Genomic DNA, 25057 nt, shown 5'->3' with positions numbered 1-25057 from the left:
CAGAATTTCTCAGCAAAATGAGCAGTAGTTAGAACTGAGCTGAATTTCTTCAAGCAATGATGAAAATATCATCTCCTCCTGTGACCATCCAGGAAATCACACAAACCATTTTCCTGCAGTTGCAGTTTTCTTTTATTTCTTTCTTTGCAAAGCTTTCCCCATTCCCCAAGGCTGTAACAGAACAGATTGTATTGTCCTGAGCCATTTGATTTAAGGCAACAAAATCAGTATCTAATCAAGAATTAATCTGGATAACACCACTGTGATTTGCAATGATCGATTTTCATTTGATTGGCTTGAGTGAGCGCAGAGCAGGAAGTAGAGAAGAACGTAAGGCATCGTCATCGTGGTCCGGGGTCTTCACAATAGTCATGTCCCTTATTAGCGCTACAATGCAAATTATAGCTATTAGTACAAACATTCCCAACGAATCAGTGACTACAATAAGAAGCAACAATTTACCAGAGGCTTCAACTGCTGTCGTGGAGAATTGATCCCAGCCGTTTAAAAAGCAAAGAAGCGTCTTTCTGATGCGCCACCCTGAAGGGCCTTTTGTTCTGAGGCTCTGTGAGGCACAGTGTGCCTCTGTAGGGTGGGGGAGGAGTGGGCATGTCTGACGCCCGTAAAAGGGGCTGAGTCTGTGTGCTCAGCCTCTTTCCTCCCTGGAGCAGCGGTAGAAAGCTTCCCACCCTCTCTCGCTTTCTTTTATTCTGTTCCTATGCGTTGCGTTCGGTGTTAGACTTTATTGTTAGTTTTTTTTCTTATGTTTATTGTCACAGTGGTGGGTTGGCATGAGGAGAATCCTTTTTGGGGAAACGGGTCTGTGCATCACTTTCCCTCCATCTTCAGGGGTCTCATTAAGAGATCGGCATTTATGTGAGCGGAATGCCAACCCTGCTGGGTGGGCAGACTCGCATTTCCAGGTGGTTTGGGGAGACAGACAGAGGCTTATGCCCATTGGACCCTCATTATACCACCTTCCCGGGGTGGGTCTACAGATGGGAAGGAGTCCCACCCTTAGGCTGATACCTAGGATGCCTCTTCAGGGCGCCATCTGAGACCTTGGGGTATTCATGGTGTGCTGACTGCATCATCGCTGGATTCTTCCTCATGCCACGCAAACTCTCCTAAGCCACCTTTCATCTTTATACAGAGAATACTGGGGAAAAGATATCTGAATATATAAAGGTGACTTTCATTTTGCCAATAACCACAATTTCATCCAGCAAGAGAAAGAAAGACATTTCAATGTCCACAAAGATATGCCTCATCTGACCTGCTATCCGCTGGCTACTCTCTTTGAGGAGCCAAGACAGGCAGGAATCTGGGGAAATATGGTTGCTCTCACTGCCCCCTAGCAACTTTGGTTAATGAGAGCTGCCTGAAGCCATCAAATATCACCAGTTGTGCTCTGATCCTCCAAAAGTCCCCCAACCAGTCAATAATCCCCCCTCCACTAATTTCCAGATGATCCCATTCAGTTCTGTATAAGAAGAGCTGGTAATTGAACAAAATGTCTCTATCTCTCCCTGTATACCCTTCCTATCTTATGATTTTGAACCCTGCTCATATTTACATGCCCAACCACGATGTATAAATACTCACAGTGTCTCCGTCTTTACCAGCTCCTGTCCCCTAAAAAGCAACGATAGCATGAATCTAAAAATGCTATTTAGGATCCTTGGTCTGTTTCACAAATTAGCATCAGTACATCTCAGGGGCCTGCAACAAAGTCTAGAACACAGTGCTAAAGGCAGGAGACAAAGAGCTCTTGTCCCTTTTTTCCCCTACACCCATGGTTGGATGCCTGTGTCTTTAGATGAACCAGTCACTGAATCCAGGATCTGACAAAGATGTAGGCTGTTGTTTTGTACACAGGGCCAGATTTTCCTGTAGGCTAACTAGGCTTCAGCCTAGGGCCTCAAGGTCAAGAGGGGCCTATATTCAAATTGTTAGCAAAATTAGAATTACACTATTACACCAATCACAACATGTTTAATTTAACATATTGATCTATATCACAGTAATGATGTATTTTATTCCTTTTATTCTGTTCCTACGCGTTGAGTTCGGTGTTAGACTTTATTGTTAATTTTTTTCCTTATGTTTATTGTCACAGTGGTGGTTTGGCATGTGGAGAATCCTTCTTGGGAGAACTGGTCTGTGTATCAGTTTCCCTCCATCTTTGCAGGTCTCATTAAGAGATCGGCATTTATGTGAGCGGAATGCCAACCCTGCTGGGTAGGCAGGCTCGCATTGCCAGGTGGTTTGGAGAGACAGACAGAGGCTTATGCCCATTGGACCCTCGTTATACCACCTTCCCGGGGTGGGTCTTCAGATGGGAAGGAGTCCCACCTTTAGGCTGATATGTAGGATGGCTCTCCAGGGTGTCATCTGAGGCCTTGGGGTATTCATGGTCTGCTGACTGCATCATTGCTGGATTCTTCCTCATGCCACGCAAACTCTCCTTTGCTAAGAAGGTAATAAAAGCTGTGGCCTTATTATTCCAAAATATCTTGGTTGGTGTCTTTTTATGCAAGCTACACATCTGCACTCCTGCAAAGCAATGCATCAGTGACTACATTGGTAAACTTCTAAGACAATAATGAATGGCACTAAGGATGTGCCTTTTACAAAATCACTATTTATAATTTGGATTTGGAGAAATCTTAAATACTAGTATTTTGGATATTCAAGTTCCGATTCCATTTTGGGATTCAGGTTTCTATTTGGGGGAGAGGATTTTGGAATTGTTTACATTCCATGATTCCCTAGTCGGGATGATTTCAGAAACACTGGAGTGGCTGTGGGGTTTACTATTACTAAAATGACGCCAGAATTACAACAGCCCTATTGCCCCCTAAGTTTCAAATATGTTGGACAAAGAGATCCAGTTCTGTGGTCCCCTGAACAAGGGTCCTATCAGTATCCCTTCTTGCCCTCGTTGTTCTTTTTGGGAGAAATAGTCAAAGAAGCCAATAGCCAAACTCACATGAGGAAGCAATAAACAAAAGCTCCAAATGAACTTTGAACCAGGAAGCCCAACAAAACCAACATAAAACCAGAGTATCCCAATAGGGCCCCAGGCCATTGTGAGAAACGCAACACAACCAGCAAATCCTAGAAGAACTTATTCAAGCTAGGGACACTGGCTGTGTTGGACCTGTAAAATCAAAGAATACCAGCAGAATCCAGGGCCAATAGAAGGCTTGTAAAGTTGAAGAGAAGAAAACAGTCACAGAAGCCTTAAAACACCAGCTATGAATACTTTTGGATATTCCTCAATAGTTCAGCAATATATTTGGTAATCTATATCTAGCCTTCTTGATGATGATTTCATCTGCTCAGTCATGTCCGAACCTCGGCGATTCTATAGGAAAGTCTTCGCCATGTGCCCCTGTCTCTGACTGCTTCTTTTCGCTGGTTCATGATCATGCCTGAATTGGCTTCGATCGTGTTGAGCCAGCGGATCCTTTGGCGACCACGTTTCCTTTTGCCGCCGACTATGTCGAGCATTAATGATTTTTCTAGCGAGTTTGATCGCAAGATGTGTCCAAAGTAAGTGAGCTTTAGCTGTAATAGCTTGACTTCTAATGACATAGTTGGTTTGCTCCTCTGTAAACTATTGTGTTGGTAACTTTGGCTGTCTACGGTATTTGTAACAATCATCTCCAACACCATATTTCGAAAGCATCTATTCTCCTTTCTTTCTTCCTTCTTCAGGGTCACCCTTAAACATGAATATCAACTGAAAATATCGGTATGTTTTTCCAGATCTATCTGTGGTCTGGAGAGGACCGAATACATTGTCATTAGTACTAAGAAGCATTTGCTACTAGATGACATTTGCATTTTAAAAGGTAGACAACTTCAATTTCCTTAAAGAAAAGTGTCTCTAAATGGGCACAACCTCCATATGAAATAACTACACTTCTGGAGTCTTCTGAATGGCCTCTTGCTTCAAAGGACTATGGACTTCAAAGAACAGCAGACTGCTTCAAAGGAATCAACTTTTCATCATTGCGGAGAAGATACTGTTTGTTTTATCAAGGATGGGAAAATTGTTTGGAACATCTTGTTTTCACGTCATGATTCAGATCTAAAGTTTTAGAACGGACACTAATGCAATATCTGGGATATGAACCTCAAGGCAGTGGCTTTATGCCTTTGGATCAACCAACCACTGGATGTAGGAAAGGACAACGCTGAATAGTGTTGTTTTGTTGGCTGGTTGATTTATGTAGCATTTTGTATTGTATGCCACCTTTCATCTTTATACAGAGAAAACTGGGGGGAAGATATCTGAATAAATAAAGGTCAGTTTCATTTTGCCTATAACCACCATTTCATCCAGCAAGAGAAAGACATTTCAATGTCTACAAAGATATCCCTCATCTGACCTGCTATCTACTGGCTACTCATTTTGAGTAGCCAAGATAGGAGGAATCTGGGGAAATATGGTTGCTCTCACTGTTCCCTGGCAACTTTGGTTAATGAGAGCTGCCTGAAGCCATCAAATATCACCAGTTGTGCTCTGATCCTCCAACCGTTTCCCCCACCAGTCAATAATCCCCCCTCCACTCATTTCCAGATGATCCCATTCAGTTCTATATAATAGGAGCTGGTTATGGGACACAATGTCTCTATCTCTCCATGTATACCCATCCTATTTCATGATTTTGAACCCTGCTCATATTTACATGCCCAACCAAGATGTATAAATACTCACAGTGTCTCCGCTTTCACCAGTTTCTGCCCCCTAAAAAGCAACAAGGATAAAATGAATGTAAAAATGCTATTTAGGTTTCTTGGTCTGTTTCACAAATTAGCATCAGTACTTCTCAGAGGCCTGCAACAAAGTCTAGAACACAGTGCTAAAGGCAGGAGACAAAGAGCTCTTGTCCCTTTTTTCCCCTACACCCTGGTTGGATGCCTGTGTCTTTAGATGAACCAGTCACTGAATCCATGATCTGACAAAGATGTAGGCTGTTGTTTTGTACACAGGGCCGGATTTTACTATATGATAACTAGGCTTCAGACTAGGGCCTCAAGGACAAGAGGGGCCTATATTCAAATAGTTAGCAAAATTAAAATTACACTATTACACCAATAACAACATGTTTCATTTAACATATTGATCTATATCTCAGTAATTATGTATTTTATTTCTTTTATTCTGTTCCTACGCCTTGCGTTCGGTGTTAGACTTCTTTTAGCTGGTTCTTTTAGCTGGTTCATGATCATGCCTGAATTGGCTTCGATCGTGTTGAGCCAGGGGATCCTTTGGCGACCACGTTTCCTTTTGCCGCTGACCATGTTGAGCATTAATGATTTTTCTAGCGAGTTTGATCGCAAGATGTGTCCAAAGTAAGTGAGCTTTAGCCGTAATAGCTTCCCTTCTAATGACAGTTGTTTTGTTCCTCTCTAAAACTATCGTGTTGGTAACTTTGGCTGTCCATGGTATTTGTAGCATTCATCTCCAATTCCATAATTCGAAAGCATCTATTCTCCTCCTTTCTTCCTTCTTCAGGGTCAGGATTCTCAAGCCTTCTTGAGAATCCTGAATATCACCCTGATACATGAATATCAACTGAAAATATTGGTGTTTTTTTCAGATCTATCTGTGGTCTGGAGAGGACCTAATACATTGTCGTTAGTACTAAGAAGCGTTTGCCACTAGATGACATTTGCATTTTAAAAGGTAGACAACTTCAATTTCCTTAAAGAAAAGTGTCTCCAAATGGGCACAACCTCCACATGAAATAAATACACTTCTGGAGTCTTCTGAATGGCCTCTTGCTTCAAAGAACTACGGACTTCAAAGAACAACAGACTGCTTCAAAGGAATCAACTTTTCATCATTGCAGAGAAGATACTGTTTGTTTTATCAAGAATGGGAAAATTGTTAGGAACATCTTTGATGAGTTCTTGCTTTCACTTCATGTTTCAGATCTAAAGTTTTAGAATGCAATATCTGGGATATGAACCTCAAGGCAGTGGCTTTATGCCTTTGGATCAACCAACCACTGGATGTAGGATAGGACAAAGCTGAATAAGGTTGTTTTGTTGGCAGGTTGATTTATGTAGTATTTTGTACTGTAAGCCACCTTTCATCTTTATACAGAGAAAACTGAGGGAAAAATATCTGAATAAATAAAGGTGAGTTTCATTTTGCCAATAACCACAATTTCATCCAGCAAGAGAAAGAAAGACATTTCAATGTCTACAAAGATATCCCTCATCTGACCTGCTATCCGCTGGCTACTCACTTTGAGGAGCCAAGACAGGCAGAAATCTGGGTAAATATGGTTGCTCTCACTGTCCCCTAGCAACTTTGGTTAATGAGAGCTGCCTGAAGCCATCAAATATCACCAGTTGTGCTCTGATCCTCCAACAGTCCCCCCACCAGTCAATAATCCCCCCTCCACTCATTTCCAGATAATCCAATTCAGTTCTATATAATAGGAGCTGGTTATGGGACACAATGTCTCTATCTCTCCCTGTATACCCTTCCTATTTCATGATTTTGAACCCTGTTCATATTTACATGCCCAACCTTGATGTATAAATACTCACAGAGCCTCCACCTGCACCATTTCCTGCCCCCTAAAAAACAACAAGGATAACATGAATGTAAAAATGCTATTTAGGATCCTTGGTCTGTTTCACAAATTAGCACCAGTACTTCTCAGAGGCCTGCAACAAAGTCTAGAACACAGTGCTAAAGGCAGGAGACAAAGAGCTCTTGTCCCTTTTCCCCCCTACACCCATGGTTCGATGCCTGTGTCTTTAGATGAACCAGTCACTAAATCCAGGATCTGACAAAGATGTAGGCTGTTGTTTTTGTAGGCTGTTGTTCTTCTGAATATACTCAAAGTAGTTTACACTGCCCTATTGCAATATAAGCAAATGTACAAACAAGGCCAGATTTACATGAAAAGAGGCCCTAGGCTATGCCACCTATGTGGCCCTTTCACCTCCCATTTTTAAGTTTGTAAATTACATGAGAGATAATATAATACATCATTACTGTGATATATATCAATATGTTAAATGAAACATGTCGTGATTGGTGTGATAGTGTGATTTTAATTTTGCTAACAATTTGAATATAGGCCCCTCTTGACCTTGAGGCCCTAGGCTGAAGCCTAGTTAACCTATAGGAAAATCCGGCCCTGTTTACGACCATTTATGCACTGGGAACTTGACTGCCCCAGATCCTATGCAGGAACACAGAACGGGGGCAGATGAGGTGACTGGGTCAAATGCTCCACCATGTGGGTAGAGGAAGAGGTGGGGCAACCAGCCATGACTAAAACACCAGCCTGCAACCCGGCAGGAAAGCTGGAAAATTTACTTCTACAGAGATGGTATTAATGGGAGATTTGAATAAGGTGGAAGATTTCTTGAAAGTTAAGAACTTGAGTGACAGGGGAAAACCTGGATTGACTCAGGAGAAATTGCCTGATTTTTGTTGTTGTTGATTAAAAATGTACAGTTGGTAGATGTCTGGAGAGACAAAAAATATACATCAAATACATTTTCTTCTCTTTTTGGGGGGCAAGACACTAATCTTGGTCCAAAAGTAGTTATATCAGGACTTCAGATTATTTGTTGTTGTTATGTGCGAAGTCGTGTCCGACCCATCGCGACCCCATGGACAATGATCCTCCAGGCCTTCCTGTCCTCTACCATTCCCCAGAGTCCATTTAAGTTTGCACCTACTGCTTCAGTGACTCCATCCAGCCACCTCATTCTCTGTCGTCTCCTTCTTCTTTTGCCCTCAATCGCTCCCAGCATTAGGCTCTTCTCCAGGGAGTCCTTCCTTCTCATGAGGTGGCCAAAGTATTTGAGTTTCATCTTCAGGATCTGGCCTTCTAAAGAGCAGTCAGGGTTGATCTCCTCTAGGACTGACCGGTTTGTTCGCCTTGCAGTCCAAGGGACTCGCAAGAGTCTTCTCCAGCACCAGAGTTCAAAAGCCTCAATTCTTTGACGCTCGGCCTTCCTTATGGTCCAGCTTTCGCAGCCATACATTGCAACTGGGAAGACCATAGCCTTGACTAAACGCACTTTTGTTGGCAGGGTGATGTCTCTGCTTTTTAGGATGCTGTCTAGATTTGCCATAGCTTTCCTCCCCAGGAGCAAGCGTCTTTTAATTTCTTTGCTGCAGTCCCCATCTGCAGTGATCTTGGAGCCCAGGAAAATAAAATCTGTCACTTCCTCCATTTCTTCCCCATCTATTTGCCAGGAATTGAGAGGGCCGAATGCCATGATCTTTGTTTTCTTGATGTTGAGTTTCAAGCCAACTTTTGCACTCTCCTCCTTCACCCGCATCAACAGGCTCTTTAGTTCCTCTTCACTTTCTGCCATTAGAGTGGTATCATCTGCATATCTGAGGTTGTTGATATTTCTCCCTGCAATCTTGATCCCAATTTGTGACTCCTCTAATCCCGCATTTCTCATGATGTGCTCTGCATACATTTGTATGATACATAAAGTTAAAGGTATCCCCTGTACAAGCATCGAGTCATGTCTGACCCTTGGGGTGATGCCCTCTAGCATTTTCTTGGCAGACTCAATACAGGATGGTTTTGCCATTTCCTTCCCCAGTCATTACTGTTTACCCCCCCCCCCCAGAAAGCTGGGTACTCATTTTACTGACCTCAGAAGGGTGGAAGGCTGAGTCAACCTTGAGCCGGCTGCTGAGATTGAACTCCCAGCCTCATGGTCAGAGCTTCAGACAGCATGTTATCACCTTTGTCACCCTGCACCACAAGAGGCTCATTGCATATGATACATAGTCTAGAACCTCAGTGGTCCCCAATCTTTTTATCACTAGGGACCAGTCAACGCTTGACAATTTTACCGAGGGGGTAGTCTTTTGCCAAGGGACATCGCCGCTGCCTGAGCCCCTGCTCCACTTTCTTTCCTGCCAGTGCCCCTGACTTCCTGCCGCCTGCTGGGGGGAGCCCCAGCCATGGCGGCCGATGGAGAGCACCAAAGGTGAGCTGGCGGCAGAGTGGCAGGGCATCCCCCGAGGCAGTAGCTGGGGAGGAGGACAAGGAGGAGCTGTGGCCCAGTATCGACTGATCTACAGACTGGTACCAGTCCCCGGACTGGGGGTTGGGGACCGCTAAATTATACTCTACCTCCGCCCAATAAACATTTGTTGTTTCTTGCCATCAAAAATTATCATCAGTTACACTCAGGGATCAGCAACAAAACCAAGGACATAGCGCTAAACACAGGAGACAAAGAGTTCCTTTCTCTTTGTCCCTTTGCCCGTGAATCTGGTTTGATGAATGTAGTTTGTGTACTTTTATACCGTGGTCCAGAACAGATTATATCTGGACTTTAAATGTGATAAGTTATAGGATTTTAAAAATAGAATTTGTTCCAGGAATAATTCTGGACCAACACTTGGTTACTTTAAATTACAGGTTTATAAAAAATAAATAATTTAGAAAATATTTTACTACTAGATCAAAGGATCATTAGAGATTGTGAACAAATATTAACTGTATTTTTTGGGAAAGACCTTAGATAACAGTGAATAAATGAATCATATGGGATCCAGGGAAAGCATACATAACAGGTAGCATGACAATGCCTATTGTTTGGAAGAAAAAGAATAAAGAAAAATCAAGATATACACACACACACAAACACGAAGATTATAGAATTGGAAATTTTAAAAAGCCCAAACAATGAAATTATAATAGAAAAATAATGTATGGTTTAAAAAGTTCAATTGAGATCATATTAACAGCAGTAAACAAACAATGGATAGACAGTAAACAAGAGTATTTTGAATCGGCAAACAAACCAGGAAGGAGATTAGCTTGGAAATAGAAAGAGCTCAAAACATGTAACACTTTCCATAGAGTTTTTTGAGCCAAGCATGAGTTTTTCATTGATAGAACTGAGACCTCACATGACCAACTGTGATACATAAATACTCACAGATGCACCACCTCCCTAAAAAGCAAAGAAGAATAACATGGATATTAAAATGCTATTTATGGTCCGTGGTCTGTTTCACAATGTAGCATCAGTAACACTCAGGGGTCAGCAACAAAGCCTGGGACACAGTGCTAAAGACAGGAGACAAAGACTTCTTGTCTTTGTCCCTGCCCCTTTGCCCATGAATCTGGCTTGATGAATGTAGTTTGTGTACTTTTACACCTTGGGAGGCAGATTGTTCTTATACATGATTGCTCCAGGTCATGTAGGACACTGCCTGTTTGAAATTGAAATCTGTGTGCAGATTTTGATTCTGCTGGTTCAGGGCAGTTATTTTCAAAAGGGAAGTTACTGGAGGGTCTGAGGCAGATACTTATAAAGATAATAGCATCATATTTGTATGATACATATTCTAGAATACACTCAATTTCCCCCCCCCCCAAGAAATATTTGTTGTTTCTTGCCATGTTTTCCCTCCCACACCTCTTACCAGGAGGCTCCCAAGTGAACTGAACTGTTTTGTTTTGGTTCATGAAGAATAGGGAGCTGAAAGTATGGTTTTAAAGAGCCCAAGATATATAAACCCTTCCAAGAAATCTGAAGGGGTTTAAATCGCCCCCGAGAAGGGATGTATCTTGGGGGTGAGGGAAGCAAAACATGCCAAGAAACAAAAAATGTTCCACTTTCTGGGGCACTGCTAAAGATGAGTATATACCACAAAACATATGCTCCATTTTTTGGTTCATGGCCTAATCACAAACTGAACCGAACCAGGAGGCTTGCAGTGGGAACTGAACTGTGTGGTTTTGGTTCATGAAGAGTAGGGAGAGGAAGCATGAATTTAAAGGGAGTCAAATACATTTAAACTAGTTCCAAGAACTAGGAGGGATTTTGTGCAGATCAAGTCCATTTGATCCAAAACCACGGCAGATATACATGCACCCACACAATATCTATATGCTTTCCCTTTGGTTAAGTAGCACTTGAGTTGAATGCAGCTGTCCAATGCAAGGACAAATTGTCTAATCCATAGCTGAAATCTGACAGGCATCATATAGACCCCCCAGAAAAACAAATATTATAAATCATGCTGCAAAAACAGAGATTTGAAACATTCACCATGCCTGGCATTTTCTAAGTTTAATAAGAGAGGGAAAATGTACTAGATCATATATCTTTCAATGTGCCAGCCTAAAAGTCATGACATATTCCGTTTAAGATGTATAAGATGACTGGGCGTATAAGACGAGCCCCCAACATATCCACTCAAAATACAGTACTATGGACCACTATGGCCCATTATGCACGGCCGCCGAAACAGCGATTTCGGGTCACATGGAAAACGTGGAGGGGGAAGACGCGACGCACACCAGTTATGCACGGGGCGGAGCACGACGGCGGCTAAACCCAGAGTAACCAATTATGCACGCGGCAATCCGGGCGCCGCTTCTGGTTGTACCCCGGTCACCCGGAAGCTGCGCTTTCTTCCGCGTTTCGCAAATGCGGCTTTTTCGGCAGCATGCACCGAAGCTGCGGCCGGTTGCAGCCGACACCGTGCGTTATCGGTGATTTTAGTCGCCGCCTTTCCACCCCGAATGTGCGCTAAAACCCCCGTGCATAATGAGTCTATGGGCAGCTATGTCTATTCCAACTGAAGTGCACCCGGCGTATAGGATGACCCCTCCACTTAGAGGAATGTTTTTCATGGGGGGAAAGTAGTCTTATACGCCAGCAAATACTGTATTTAAGAAGATACCTGCACTTCTAATACACTTAAGCTTTTATATATTTATTTATTTGTTTATATATATTAAAGCTTTCATAAAGAGTATTAGCAAACATATTTGGTTGAGGCCCTCTAACATAATTTCCCAGGTCTGTACATTGAATTTATGGAGGAACTTCATGGGTATCTTACCCTATTTTATATATTTAGTCTACTTATATTCTATCTTACGAGCATCAAAACTCCAGAGAACTATATATTATGAATCATGAAGAAAAATGGCAAAGGTTTTAAAATACTCACCAACACATCCTAAATATAATGAGAGGGGGAAAATGCATTAGTTCATATATTTTTCCAGGTGCCAGCCTTATACCCATGACAGATATTTAAGAATATACCTGCACTTCTCATTCACTTAAGATTTTAAAACTTTCATAAAGAGTATTAGAAAACGTATTTGTTTTAGACCAGCTAACATAATTTCCAAGGTCTGTACTAAGAGCAAAAATAGCGCTGAAGTTTATTTAAATTCTCATGTAAATAATGCAATGCAACTCAACTGAATTCATTTGAACACTGTAATCATTTCCTAATATGTTTGTGAGTTTCTGCCAAGGGATTCAGCTGATGATGCTTTCCCCATGCAATGAAAACGTGGAACCAGCCTTCCGTACACAATTCTGTTTTAAACTGAGATATGCATAAAAAGGAATCAAAGAGAAATCCCTCTTTTAAAAGAGGGGAGAAATGAAATAAAAATCAAAAGTGACTTCTTAGATAAGTCCCCACAAAATAAGTTTCAAGGGAAATGGATCAAGACATTTGCATTTAGAGACCCAGGAAGTATATGGCTGATGTGCCCTATCCAGACTAAGATTGAAAACACAGAAGTAAGATCTGCAAAAATCATAGAATCATAAAGTTTCAAACAGATTTGGTATAGTAGTATATAAATTCAAATGAAGGATCTCTCTCTGCTATGAACTCTCCTTCGATTGGTGCTCCTATAAGAACTTGTTTAGTAAATCTTCCTTCCTTATTATTCCCTGTTAGTATTAGTGTTAAGTACAAATCCTTGTTTTTTTTTTCCATTTCTGTAGAGGCTATTGAAAGTATTGATTGATTTTGCTATTTTGACAAGTGATTGATTCTGCTAGCTAACCATTGTAAAAAAAGGAAGGCTCTGACTCACCAGAGCTGTGGTTTGACAGGCAGAGGAGCTGGCACCAAAATTAGAGCACTGAGGATGACTTGCAGTGGCATGTCAAGCTGGCTTGACACACGGGTGTCAGGCGCATGGGTGGGGCGAAGAGGCAGGCCATTAAATATTGCCACTTGGAGTGGCCTGGCCTCTTTTGCCCAAAGCTGTAGCGAAGGAGGGATTCCCTCCCAATCGTCCTGTACTTCTGGTTCTTTGTCAGCAATGTGTTATTCTTCTGTTTGGGTGGTTAAGTGTTGTATTTTGTATTTTACTTGTTTTGCCATTGTCATAGCTTGTGGGACAACATAGGGGGAGTCAGATTTTCTAGGCTACCGAAGAACTTGGACACTTTTTGTGAGGAAGAGGGCCTAACTATAAATGACTCAAAAACTAAGGCCTTTAGGTGAGAGCGATAAATGTGCCTGGATCATTCTAGGTAAACCTGTTGGGCAATGAAGCACATATAAGTCATTCTTTAGACCAAAGATGCCTGACTGCCTGTCAAAGTCATCCAGAGTGGTCCATTAATTTTATATTGGGCTGTAATTGACATTTCTTCTTATTACTTTAATATTGGAAATGCATTGGTTTTTGATAGTTCTGTACTAACCTATAATTAATTTAGTTATAATTATTTACAGTTGATCATTAAATGAACTAGTTTTGAGTAATATGTATAAATAAGTAGTTGACTTGCAGGTGGCAACTATCCCAGTAATGACTTGAACCCAGTATTGGCAACAAATTGGCCGCAGCCGTTTATTGACCTGGACCCCTCCCAAATGGAGGGTTGGCCCAAATGCTGTTAAGGGAGCCTAACCTCGTCAGCCATCCAGCTGACCACCAAGAACCACGGCGCTCCAGCTCCATGCCTCTCTCCCAGCCGGGAGGATGGAACGCCTTCCACCGTGGGATCCCTGGGAAGCGACACTGGAGGACCCAATGGGCATCCGCCTCCATTAGGTCCCCTGTCTGCTTGGCCCCGGGCCCCTGGCCTCCCAGCCGGATAGGCCATGCCCAGTTAACGGCCGGTCTCATTAGTAAGACCCCCTACTCCAGGGAGTCCCATTTGCAGACGGGCTTCCCACCAATAGGCTCCCTACCTGGCATAACCCAAGACTGCGACGAAGAACTTTAACATAAAAATGGGGGGAATGGGAGGGTGACTGTCCAGGCTGTGTGGCTGGATCGAAAGGGGCAGGCTGCCTGTTCCGGGCCTATTTAAGGCCGGCAGCCCCACCCCTCACCATCGCGCCGTGGTGCAGCCTGATGACGTAGCTGGGTCCACACCATTCCCAGGTGCCCCTGCCTCGTCAACGGCAGCCGCGATTAATCGCGACCGCTACGTGATTTCTGTGAGATAAAATAATAGCATCATACTGATAACAGAATACAAAGAATGTTTTTAAGGTGTTAAATATTCAATACAGGGTAAACTGGATGCCCGACCTTCTGTCAAAGTAATCCAGATTGGAGCATTATTTTTGTTTTGGGCTGTAAATGACATTTCTTGTTATTGCTTTAATTCTTGGAAATGCATTGTTTTTTAATGGCTCCATACTAACCTATAATTAATTTAGTGATAATTATTTACAGTTGATGATTAAATGAACTAGTTTTGAGTAATATGAATAAAAAATTACTTGATTTCTTTGAGATAAAATAATTTATTTATTTATTTATTTAGATTTATATACCGCCCTTCCCGAAGGCACTAGGAAATAGAATAGCATAATATAGATAACAGAATATAAAGAATATTTTTAAGGTGTTAAATAATCAATGCAGGGTAAACTGGTCTAATTAATGTTTATAAAGTTAAGACATTTTCTATGTTTCTTGCAATGCTTTCCAGATGCAATGGAGAATGGTTTTATTAGATGCTTCCTATGTGTATTCTGCCATAAGCTGAATCTCTCTCTTTCGCCATCATATCTCTATCTCTTAGTATCTATCTAACTATTTAAACATGTTCTCCTGAAAACTGTGCCTTTGCCATGCCTTCTGCATTGGTCTATTTATTTGTTGAAGAAATATAGAAGGAGAACACAAGCTGTTCCATAATTCCCCATAAAGCAAGGTTTGGAGGGCTCAGTACCAAAATTTCAATCAGATGTAAGATGTTCGATGTGTAAAGATTTACAAATATTTACAGAAATATTTTTCCTTATCAGCTGAATCTTGCATCTCTGCACAAAATGTTTTTAACAGACATACAGAGAACACATTTCCTCAACAGCCAACTCTTTCCTTTTTATTGTTTGCCATTTTCAAATGAAAAACCAAATGATCTAATTCAGGGTGGGAAGAGATTGGTCATACATCTTTCTAAATTGAGAGCATTACCACCATCACATGTGGGAGCATTCTGTCTTGTGAGCAGGGAGCAGAAAGCATGGGTTTAAAAGGATTCCAAGACATGTAAATCCATTAGAAGTGCTCTTTAGGGGCTAAATGTCTAACATTCCTTAAAACAAAAACGATGGCAAATATACATGCACCCCTAAATTATCTGTATGCTTTCCCTTGGGTTATGTAACCCTTGGGTCTGTCCTGTGCAAGAACCCATAATGAGATCACTTGGTGAAATCTAACAGGCAACATACACATGCGAGAACCAAGTACGATGTTTCATGCAGTAAAACAAAAAGCATTTAAAATATACTTACGACTGAGAGGCCCTAAAGATAATGAGAGGGGGAAAATGCATTAATTCCTGCATTTCTCAAAGTGGCAGCCTTATCCGCAAGACAGATATTTAAGAAGATGCCTGCACTTCTAATCCAATTAAGGTGTCAAAACCTTCATAACGACTATCCATAACTATATTAGTTTTAGCCCCTCTAATAGTATTATCTCCCAGGTCTGTATGGAACCAACTAAATGAAACAAACCAAGACTATTATCAAAAATTATCAAAAATCTCCCCTCCCAAAAGTTTCGAGGGAACTGGATCAAGAAATATGATGAAATATGAAATATGAAAGTGTGGTGATTTCTACAGTGATGTGATATGATGTGATGGAGAACATACCACTGTGTCCTGAAGGCCCAACTATGTCTGCCGCCCCTTCCTCAGTTGGGTGTCAAGCAGATTTTAGCTCACCTTTGGAGTCTTATGAATCCAACTGGATTCCTGAATGCTCTATGGGACTCAGTGCCCCCTCATACTTCTCTAGATGGACTGGTCAGAAACTGGAACAACCAAAACCAGACCTACATTCATACCTGCAGCAAAATTGAGGTCTAGGGTCTGGTCTGCTTGATAGATAGGACCAAAAACAAATTCCAAGAGACATAGACTCATTATGCACGGGGGGAATAACGCACATTCGGGGTGGAATGGTGGCAACTAAAATCACCGATAACGCACGGTGCCGGCTGCAACCGGCCGCAGCTTCGGTGCATGCCGCCGAAAAAGCCGCGTTAGCGAAACTCGGAAAAATGAGCAGCTTGTGGGTGACCGGGGCGCAACCAGAAGCATAATCGGTTACTCTGGGTTTTGCCGCCGTCGCGCCCCGTCCCGTGCATAACATGTGTGCTTCGCGTCTTCCCCCTCCGTGTTTTCCATGTGACCCGAAATCGCCGTTTTGGCGGCCATGCATAATGGGCCATAGTGTCACCATGGCTGACACCATGTCCAGTCTATTTCTAGAGGGTGGCAGCTCAGCACAGATGTTAAAGTCACCCAGAACTAAGAGTCTGAGGAACTGTAGCATCCTGGCCACTATCTCCTCTAACAGGACTGACAAAGCATCTGGATATGCATTGGGTATGTGGTACACCACCCAGATGGCCATGCTCTTGTTCAAGTCCTAACCAAGGCCAACACATTCAATTCCCAGAATTAATGGCTCAGGGAGAGCCCTGAAGGAAATGTTCTCTTGTACTAGGATAGCCAAGAAATAAAATGAATGATTCTTATCTTAAAAAGTGATCTACTAGCCCCACAAAATATGTTTCAAGGGAATTGGATAAATAAATAAATAAATAAATAAATAAATAAATAAATAAATAAATAAATAAATAAATAAATAAATAAATAAATATTAATTTAGAGACCCTGGAAGTATATGGCTGATGTGTCCTATGCAGACTAAGATCCCAATACCCAGCAATAAGACCAGCAAAAGTCCTAGAACCATAGTTTCATCTAGATAATTAATGTTTGTGAACATGGATGCAATGAGTTCTGCCCAATATCCATAATCTGATAAATGCCAAGGAGAAGCCCAAAGGATTTGATTAGCCATGTAATATATAGAAGGCAACTAATAGAATATGAACATGCTTTGGAGAGCCAGTTTGGTGTAATGGTTAAGAGTGTGGACTTCTAATCTGGCATGCCAGGTTCGATTCTGCGCTCCCCCACATGCAACCAGCTGGGTGACCTTGGGCTCGCCACGGCACTGATAAAACTGTTCTGACCGAGTAGTAATATCAGGACTCTTAGCCTCACCCACCCCACAGGGTGTCTGTTGTGGGGAGAGGAATGGGAAGGCGACTATAAGCCGCTTTGAGCCTCCTTCGGGTAGGGAAAAGCGGCATATAAGAACCAACTCTTCTTCTTCTTCTACTATTTCAATGGGGGGGGGGATATTAGGATGCAAAGGCAACTGTGGGTCAAACCCAAGAAACTAATTTCCATGTGTTACAGGAGTGTGAGTGTGGTGCTTTCTAGAGTGATATGATGGAGTTCATTGAACAGTCCCCAGATGCTGTTGAGAGTATTGAAGATTTAGATTCTCTCCCTCCTGCTAAATCTCTCTCTGTCTCGATCAAATGCTTTCCCCCTGAAAACTGTGTGTTTACTGTGCTTTTTGCTTTGGTTTGTTTCTTTGTTTAACACAGCATATTGTTATCGGGCCTCCCCCTAAACACATTTATCCATATGTATTGATGGATGTCTATTGCCCCCTCTATTTCCAGGATAGGAATTTATCATCTTTTCCCCAGGTTGCCTTGTTTACCCACCCTGGGACCAATGAAGTAGAGTTGACTTTGAGGAGGAATTGTATGGGTACCTTACCCTGTTTCATATTATTATTCTATTTTATCTAAATCTTAGCTCAGTGGACAAAGGGGGGTCAGAAACCTGCCACCTGGTGGATCCATTTATCTGCATCACAAAATAGCACTCTATCCAGTTTCGGAGTAGAAAATACTCATGCAATGCTTTAAGAACACTGAAGACGGAATAATTGATTGATAATTTTTAATACTTACAATTAGGGGATTGGGTGCCTAAATTAAGAAAGTAAGTAGTAAATTATTTGTACTTCCAGATATTAATCTAATTCTTAGTCGGCACAATCTGATTGTTTCCTCCATTACATTTGTTTTTGTCAGAGAGAAATAGGTGCACATTAAATATTTGCTACTAGTTGGAAATCATTTCCTTAGTACAGTAGTTCCTTTTTCTCATTTTATGGTGAGAGAATATATTAAAAAGCACAACAAAAAAATAAACCCTGGGAGTTTTGTGAACGGATATAATTTCTATAGAAAGAAGAGTTTTTGTGTGATTCAAAATTTTCTGTCCTGTTTCTAAATTAACATTCTTAATAAACCTTAATAAAACATATCATATTGTACTGTTCAAAGTAAAAGGGGGTCTTACCTGTTCACTATCCTGTGGACAAAGGAGAAAGACAAGAAGCACAGCTGCAAGAAGTTGAAATTTCATCTTGGCTTCTTTTGGGTACTCTCAAAGATGAAGTCACTGGGGTGAGAAAGGAAGACCTGCATCAGCTGTATTTATACGGTATCTCACTCCTGGCATAGCAAGGCTGGATGATCAAATACAATGCCTCCTTGATCAAGGGTACCCTTATGATTGCCAATCAGGAAAGGTTAAATCCTGTGAAGGATAAATATTGATTGCAAAAGCCAGAAGTCACCTTGATGCCAAAGAGTCAATGTCATTATTTGCCATAACTATGTGCAAACAGACAAATGCCAGAGCCAAGGATGGGAAAAAATTACAGTTTCCCTTCAAAGAACATTTGAGGAATATCACGAAGGAAGCTGAATTGAAACTTGGAGGGGAGGGGTTGGAAACTCAAACACATTTTCAAGAGAGTTTTTATGCTTGATTTGAAAAAGAGCTGTTTTTTAAAACCCCACTCCAATAAGGAACCGTGTCTTCTGAAGAGAATCAAATACTAACAAGCACCGAGTCATGTCTGACCCTGGGGGTAATGCTCTCTAGGATTTTCATGGCAGACTCAATACAGGGTGGTTTGCCAGTGCCTTCCCCAGTCATTACCATTTACCCCCCAGCAAGCTGGGTACTCATTTTACCAACCTTGGAAGGATGGAAGGCTGAGTCAACCTTGAGCTGGCTGCTGGGATTGAACTCATGGGCAGAGCTTCAGACAGCATGTCTGCTGCCTTACCACTCAGCGCCACAAGAGGCAATAACAATAGTGACATCAATTTGACAGAAGGGGGAGAAAATTAAACTAAATTTCTTTTAGTGGATTTCCTTGTAAAATGAGTACATTCACTCTTATCTTTCTTACCTGAGCTTTTGAGTAGGACGATATGTTAATCAATCAATCACAGATATTCTTTCAAACCATAAATAGGTGCCCCCCCCCATCCAACTCCACATCTTGCTGGACCTCATTTTTTAATTTCTGGGGGTTAATTAGAGATACATTCTCGAAGTTTTTGATAAGCTGCACATAAAAATATAAGACTGGGGCTTGGTAGAGTTGGGCAGGTTTATTTAACAACTAGATTGAAAGCCCATTTTAGGCTGCCATAAAATGGGCACTAGCAGCCCCCCCCACCCAGCAAAGTGCAAAGGCTTCAGCGTGGGCAGGGGTGTAAGTGAGAGAGGCGTCCTACCTTCTCTGTGGGGCGGCTGCTCCGAAGCATGGGTTGGTGCGGCAACGGAGGATGGCGGGCACCACAGAGGCAGGCGGCGAGGTGGAGTGGCACAGCGGCAGTGCCATGAAGCGGCGCAGTGGCTGCAGCCTGGTTGCACCGCTTGGGGCGGCGGCCTAGGAGCAGCGCTGAAGTCGTGCCCTGTCTTCGGCCTGGCTGTCGGAGGCAGGCGTTCGTCAGTGAGGCAGAGCGGCAGTGGCCACGAAGGGCGTGGACAGCGGAGGAAGCGGGCAGCGACGCGGGAAGTCGTCCGCTGCGTGCGGCCTCATCTGGAGAGGCAGGCGTTCGTCGGCGCACCGGCGGCCTGGGAGTCCAGGGCCAGCGTATGAAGCGGCATGTGGCAAGTTGGAAGGGTCCGGCAGTGGCGGCTGCGGGCGGGCGGTCATTAGCGGGTCGTGATGGGCGCACGGTCGCTGAGACGGGGGAGGAGGGTGGTGGGGGACTGGCGAGGTCGGCGGGCGGCAGCATCCGTGGAGTGGGTGGTGAGATCGTGGCGAGGTTCACGTTTGTTGGAGGGCAGTTGCTGGGTGGCGGGAGCCTCGGCTCCCCCCCGGCCAACTATGTGGGGCCAGGGTCCTCCCCGGCAGCCATCCGGCAAGGATGGTAGCTCAGGAGGACTGAAGAGTTAGCAGCACAGCCTCTGGGAGATGGGCCAAGTAGCCAATAGGGAAGCGCGCTTCGCGCGCATCCCAATTGACTACTTGGCCCTAGATTGCCACTCTGAGGAGCGAATCAGAAGCCGCTTTGCAGCTCCTGATTCGCTCCTCCAAGTTTTTATCCCGGACAGAGACCGCCCTAACTCCTCCCCACCAGCCCTTACTGTTTTATTTAGTCTTCGGCACCCGCGGCACCGCGGGCGGTTTAAAGATAGCTTTAGACCCCAGGGATACTTTTAAGCCTGATATTTCAGATTTAAATTAATATTATTAAATATAATAAATACATAACAAATAATTATAAAGTGCATTTAACTTGCTTGTATTCTGTCTCTCTCCATTTCACAAGTGAACACCCGGATTTGTACCCGCAGTACTTAGATATTTCGAAAGATGGTTGAGAACATGCAGTTTAGTAGAACTGTGACTTAATTGGGAAGATGAATGCAGCTGAATTCAAGTTAGGTCAACTAATTTGTGCAGTACATTATTGAGTCTGCCATAATTTGTGCAGTACACCACCATTATGGAGGAGCACATTCCTGGAAGGTAATATTATGTTCCCTAACATATCATTCCTCTCCAGCTTCAAGGCTATGGTGTGCTGGGGTTGACCTCAGTAGGTAAGCATGCTCCTGAAGTGACTCCTAAGCCAATGTAATCATCATTCAACCAGCCACATCCAGACAATGAGCCCATCTGTTGCTAGCTGTTAATCAGATCCATTATTCTGAAGAAAAGGTGATGATTTGGACAAAGGTCCACATGGAGAAAGCTGTGGTTTTTCTGAGATACTCATGTGACGTCAGTTTTTCTGATGTTTGCTCAAAGATATCCCTTGTATTTGTTTGATTCTCTTCAGAGTGAAAAAAGAATTGGAAAAGAAAGGAGGAAGAAAAACAAAAATGATGTACGGGGAATATTGGTTTATTTCAAAGTTTTATACCCTGCCACTCACTGTTTGAGTGTTCAAACTGCCTTATGCATACTGTGGAACAAAAACAAGTTTGGTCTTAATGAAGTGGGCTTCCATATGAAGTACTTTCACCCTCCAACAAACTCTTGCATTATACATGCAGTTTCAGCTTTTTCAGAATCACAGAATCAGAATCATAGAGTTGGAAGGGGCCATACAGGCCATCTAGTCCAACCCCCTGCTCAATGCAGAATCAGCCCAGAGCATCCTAAAGCAAAATATAAAATTTTCAGAATTTTATATTCAAAATTCTGTTATATTGTTTATTCAAGATTTAATCCTGTATTGTTTTTAAATATATATATTAAATCTGTTACACATTTATCATATCGACCCACCCTCTCCATCCAAAAATGGCCAACAATGGAGGGGGTGGGGAGGTTCCCTAGGTGGGCACGTACACAGCTATGCTTCCCAACTATATTCTGCGCAATTACATCACTTTTGGGGTTTTTTTTGAAGCTAGAAGAATATTTCTAGAGTTTTCAGTGGATTAAAAAGCTGAGAAAGTCTGGTGTAGATATAAGATAGACCACAGTTAGACATAAAAAATTAAGAAAATGGTAATAACACAGCTCTCCCAATCATGAATTTGTGCATATGAAAGCCATCCAGTACACTTAATAAGTAATAGAATTAAAAACATATAAACAATTAAATCATGAGTATCCTGCATAATGCAGGGGGTTGGATTAGGTGGCCCAGGAGGCCTCTTCCAACTCAATAATTCTGATTCTATGAATCCTATTACTGTTAGGTGAATTGATTCTACCCAAAGGAGTTTGTAAATGGTTCTTCATCTTCTTGGAGAGAAGTGAGAAGTGGAGTGCCTCAGGGATCTGTCCTGGGCCTTCTGTTGTTCAACATATCCATAATTTTTTTGGGATGAAGGAATAGAGGGAGTACTTACTAAATTTGCAGATGACACTAAACAGGGATAGAAAACATATCAGAAGACAGATTTAGAATACAAGATTATCTTGACAGGCTAGGAAACGGATTAAAACAAATAAAAACAATTTGAATAGTGATTACATTCTTCATTTATGTAGGAAAAAGCATATGCAACACTGTAGGGTGGACAAGACTTATCTTGGCAGTAGCAAATGAGAAAAGGATCTTACACTGAACATGAGTCAGCAGTGTGACTTGGTAGCTAAATTAGAAAATGGGATTTTGGGCTTTATTAAAACAAGTATATTGTCCAGTACACGTGAATGGTGTTACTGCTTTATTCTGGTCTGGTAAGACCACACTTGGAGTACTGTGTTCAGTTTTGGGCACCACAACTAAAGAAAGTTGTAGAGAAACTGTAGCATGTCCACCTCATGAGAAGGAAGGACTCCCTGGGGAAGAGCCTAATGCTGGGAGAGATTAAGGGCAAAAGAAGAAGGGGACGACAGAGAATGAGGTGGCTGGCTGGAGTCACTGAAGCAGTTGGTACAAATTTAAATGGACTTCGGAGAATGGTAGAGGACAGGAAGGCCTGGAGGATCATTGTCCATGGGGTCGCGATGGGTCGGACACAACTTCGCACATAACAACAACAATTATGAAACAAGAACCATCAGTTGCTCGGCCTCTGCAGGAGAAGAGGCCGTCCCTTCCCACATGGCACATTTTATGGATGCCACGTGCCCCCATGCCTCTACTCCTGTGTCAGAGCACACGCCCCCATCTTCCCGCCCCCCCCCCCCAATGCTCTGCAGAAGAGCTTCTTCGTTGCTCATCCACAGCCGTATCAGTGGTGGCCACCAGGTTAGTCACAGCTGCTCTTTACAGGAGGAGGGAATGCATAGTTTGTTGGAGGGTGAAAGAACTGCATATGGAAGCCCACCTCATTAAGACCAAACTTGTTTTTGTTCCACAGTATTCATAAGGCAGTTTAAACACCCAAAGGGTGAGTGGCAGGGTATAAAACTTTGAAATAAGCCAATGTTCCTTGTGCATCATCATTGTTTTTCCTCCTTCTTTCTTTGCCAACTCTTTTTTCACTCTGAACAGTCTAAAACAAATACAAGGGGTATCTTTGGGCAAACAGTGGAAAAATTGACATGAGTTGATTATCTCGGAAAAGCCACAGGCTTCTCCATGTGGACCTCTTCTCCTTCTGAACAATGGATCTCATTAACAGCTAGAGACAGATGGGATCATAATTTGTGTGGCTGGTTGAAAGATGATTACATTGGCTCAGGAGTCATTTCAGGAGCATGCTTACCTACTGAGGTCAGCTCCAGCACACCATAGCCTTGAAGCTGGAGAGGAGCAATAGGTTAGAGAACGAATAGTTTATACAACCTACCAAGGAACATTCCCCTCCAGAATGGCGGTAGACTCTAAAAGGGATTATCCCCACACATCTCTGTCCTCACTCATAAGGCCCCAGCACTTGGAGCACTGCTGCAATGATAGATTCATACAGCGAAGAGGTCTATAAGATGTAGAATGGAGAACTGGCCTGACAGGGGGAAAGCCATTGCTGTCCAGCTTGATAAAGCAAGCTTTTCCCTATCTTCACCATCTGCCAACTGGCCACCTATTTGGTCTGGTCTCTTTTTGATCCATATCACAGTCACTTCCAGACTGGACTACCATGATATAATCTGCAAAGGGCTGCCTTTGAAGATATTTCAGAACATTCAGGTGGTCCAGAATGCAGCAACTGTGTGTTGACTGGCTGATCTTGTTCTCCTCACGTGCAGCCAATCTTGAGGCAGCTGCACTGGTAGCCAATTTGTTTCTGAGTTAGGTTCAAGGTGCTGGTTATAACCTTTAAATAACTAAATGGTTTGGGACCAGAATATCTGAAGGACCACCTTTCCCATTATAAATCACTCCCCAATGTTGCTTGCACTCATCAACACACAATATTTTTAACACTACCTGTTCTTTAGGAAACCATCTTGCTTCTGCCAGCCTTTACCATCGTTGCTCCATTATGGTAGAATGCTTTATCAGAAGAAACTCATGTCTTGAGGGACATATCAAGGGTTTGCAGGGGCTTCAAGATGGAATTGACACAGCAGGTTTTTAGTTACTCCTTTTATTTTCAGCAGCAATTGGTTTGCCAGATGTTTTCCCTTGTGAATTTTTTCTGGTTATATTTTAATGATGACACTTCTGATAATGAAATATTTTTAAAACTGTTGTGAGACAGCCCTTGTCATCCTTTGTAAAAGAAGGGTGGAATATATATCTCTATGAATGAATGAATGAATGAATGAATGAATGAATGAAGGAAGGAAGGAAGGAAGGAAGGAAGGAAGGAAGGAAGGAAGGAAGGAAGGAAGGAAAAGCAAATGTGGAACTTCAGCTACAATATATATGAACTAGCACTTAATCCCGCTGTGCCCTAAGTACAGCAAGCGCTAGGAGGCCTCCTTAGGCACCCCCCTCCCTGGGGCGAAGCCCTCTCTGTGGCCTCCTCCCACCCCAGTCTCCTGGCTTCGCGGCCCCCTCCCGCCCCAAGCTCCTGGTTTCATGGCCAGGCCAGGAGCTCTTTGCCTGGCCTCGAAGCCCTCTCCCTAGCCCCCTCCTGCCGCAGGCTCCTGGCTTCGTGGCCGGGCAAGGAGCTGGGCTGTTGCATCTGCAATGCGCTGGCCCATCTCCTTGCCCAGCCACAAAGCACTCTCCCACTC

At 42.8% G+C, this 25057-nt stretch overlaps 1 long non-coding RNA gene across 1 annotated transcript; it reads right to left on the bottom strand.

The window, feature by feature from the left end:
* Positions 1-211: 211 nt before the first annotated feature.
* LOC143839005 (uncharacterized) lies at positions 212-6623 on the bottom strand. Its single transcript, XR_013231518.1, has 4 exons — positions 6577-6623; positions 4730-4759; positions 1606-1635; positions 212-387 (listed from the first exon to the last, which is right to left on the bottom strand). It is a non-coding gene; the product is annotated as an uncharacterized LOC143839005 (long non-coding RNA).
* Positions 6624-25057: the final 18434 nt, after the last annotated feature.

This window comes from Paroedura picta, chromosome 5, assembly GCF_049243985.1.
Source record: "Paroedura picta isolate Pp20150507F chromosome 5, Ppicta_v3.0, whole genome shotgun sequence".
Lineage (NCBI taxonomy): Eukaryota > Metazoa > Chordata > Lepidosauria > Squamata > Gekkonidae > Paroedura > Paroedura picta.
The sequence above is the reverse complement of the archived record's forward strand: the minus strand, read 5'-3'. Positions and strand labels throughout refer to the sequence as shown.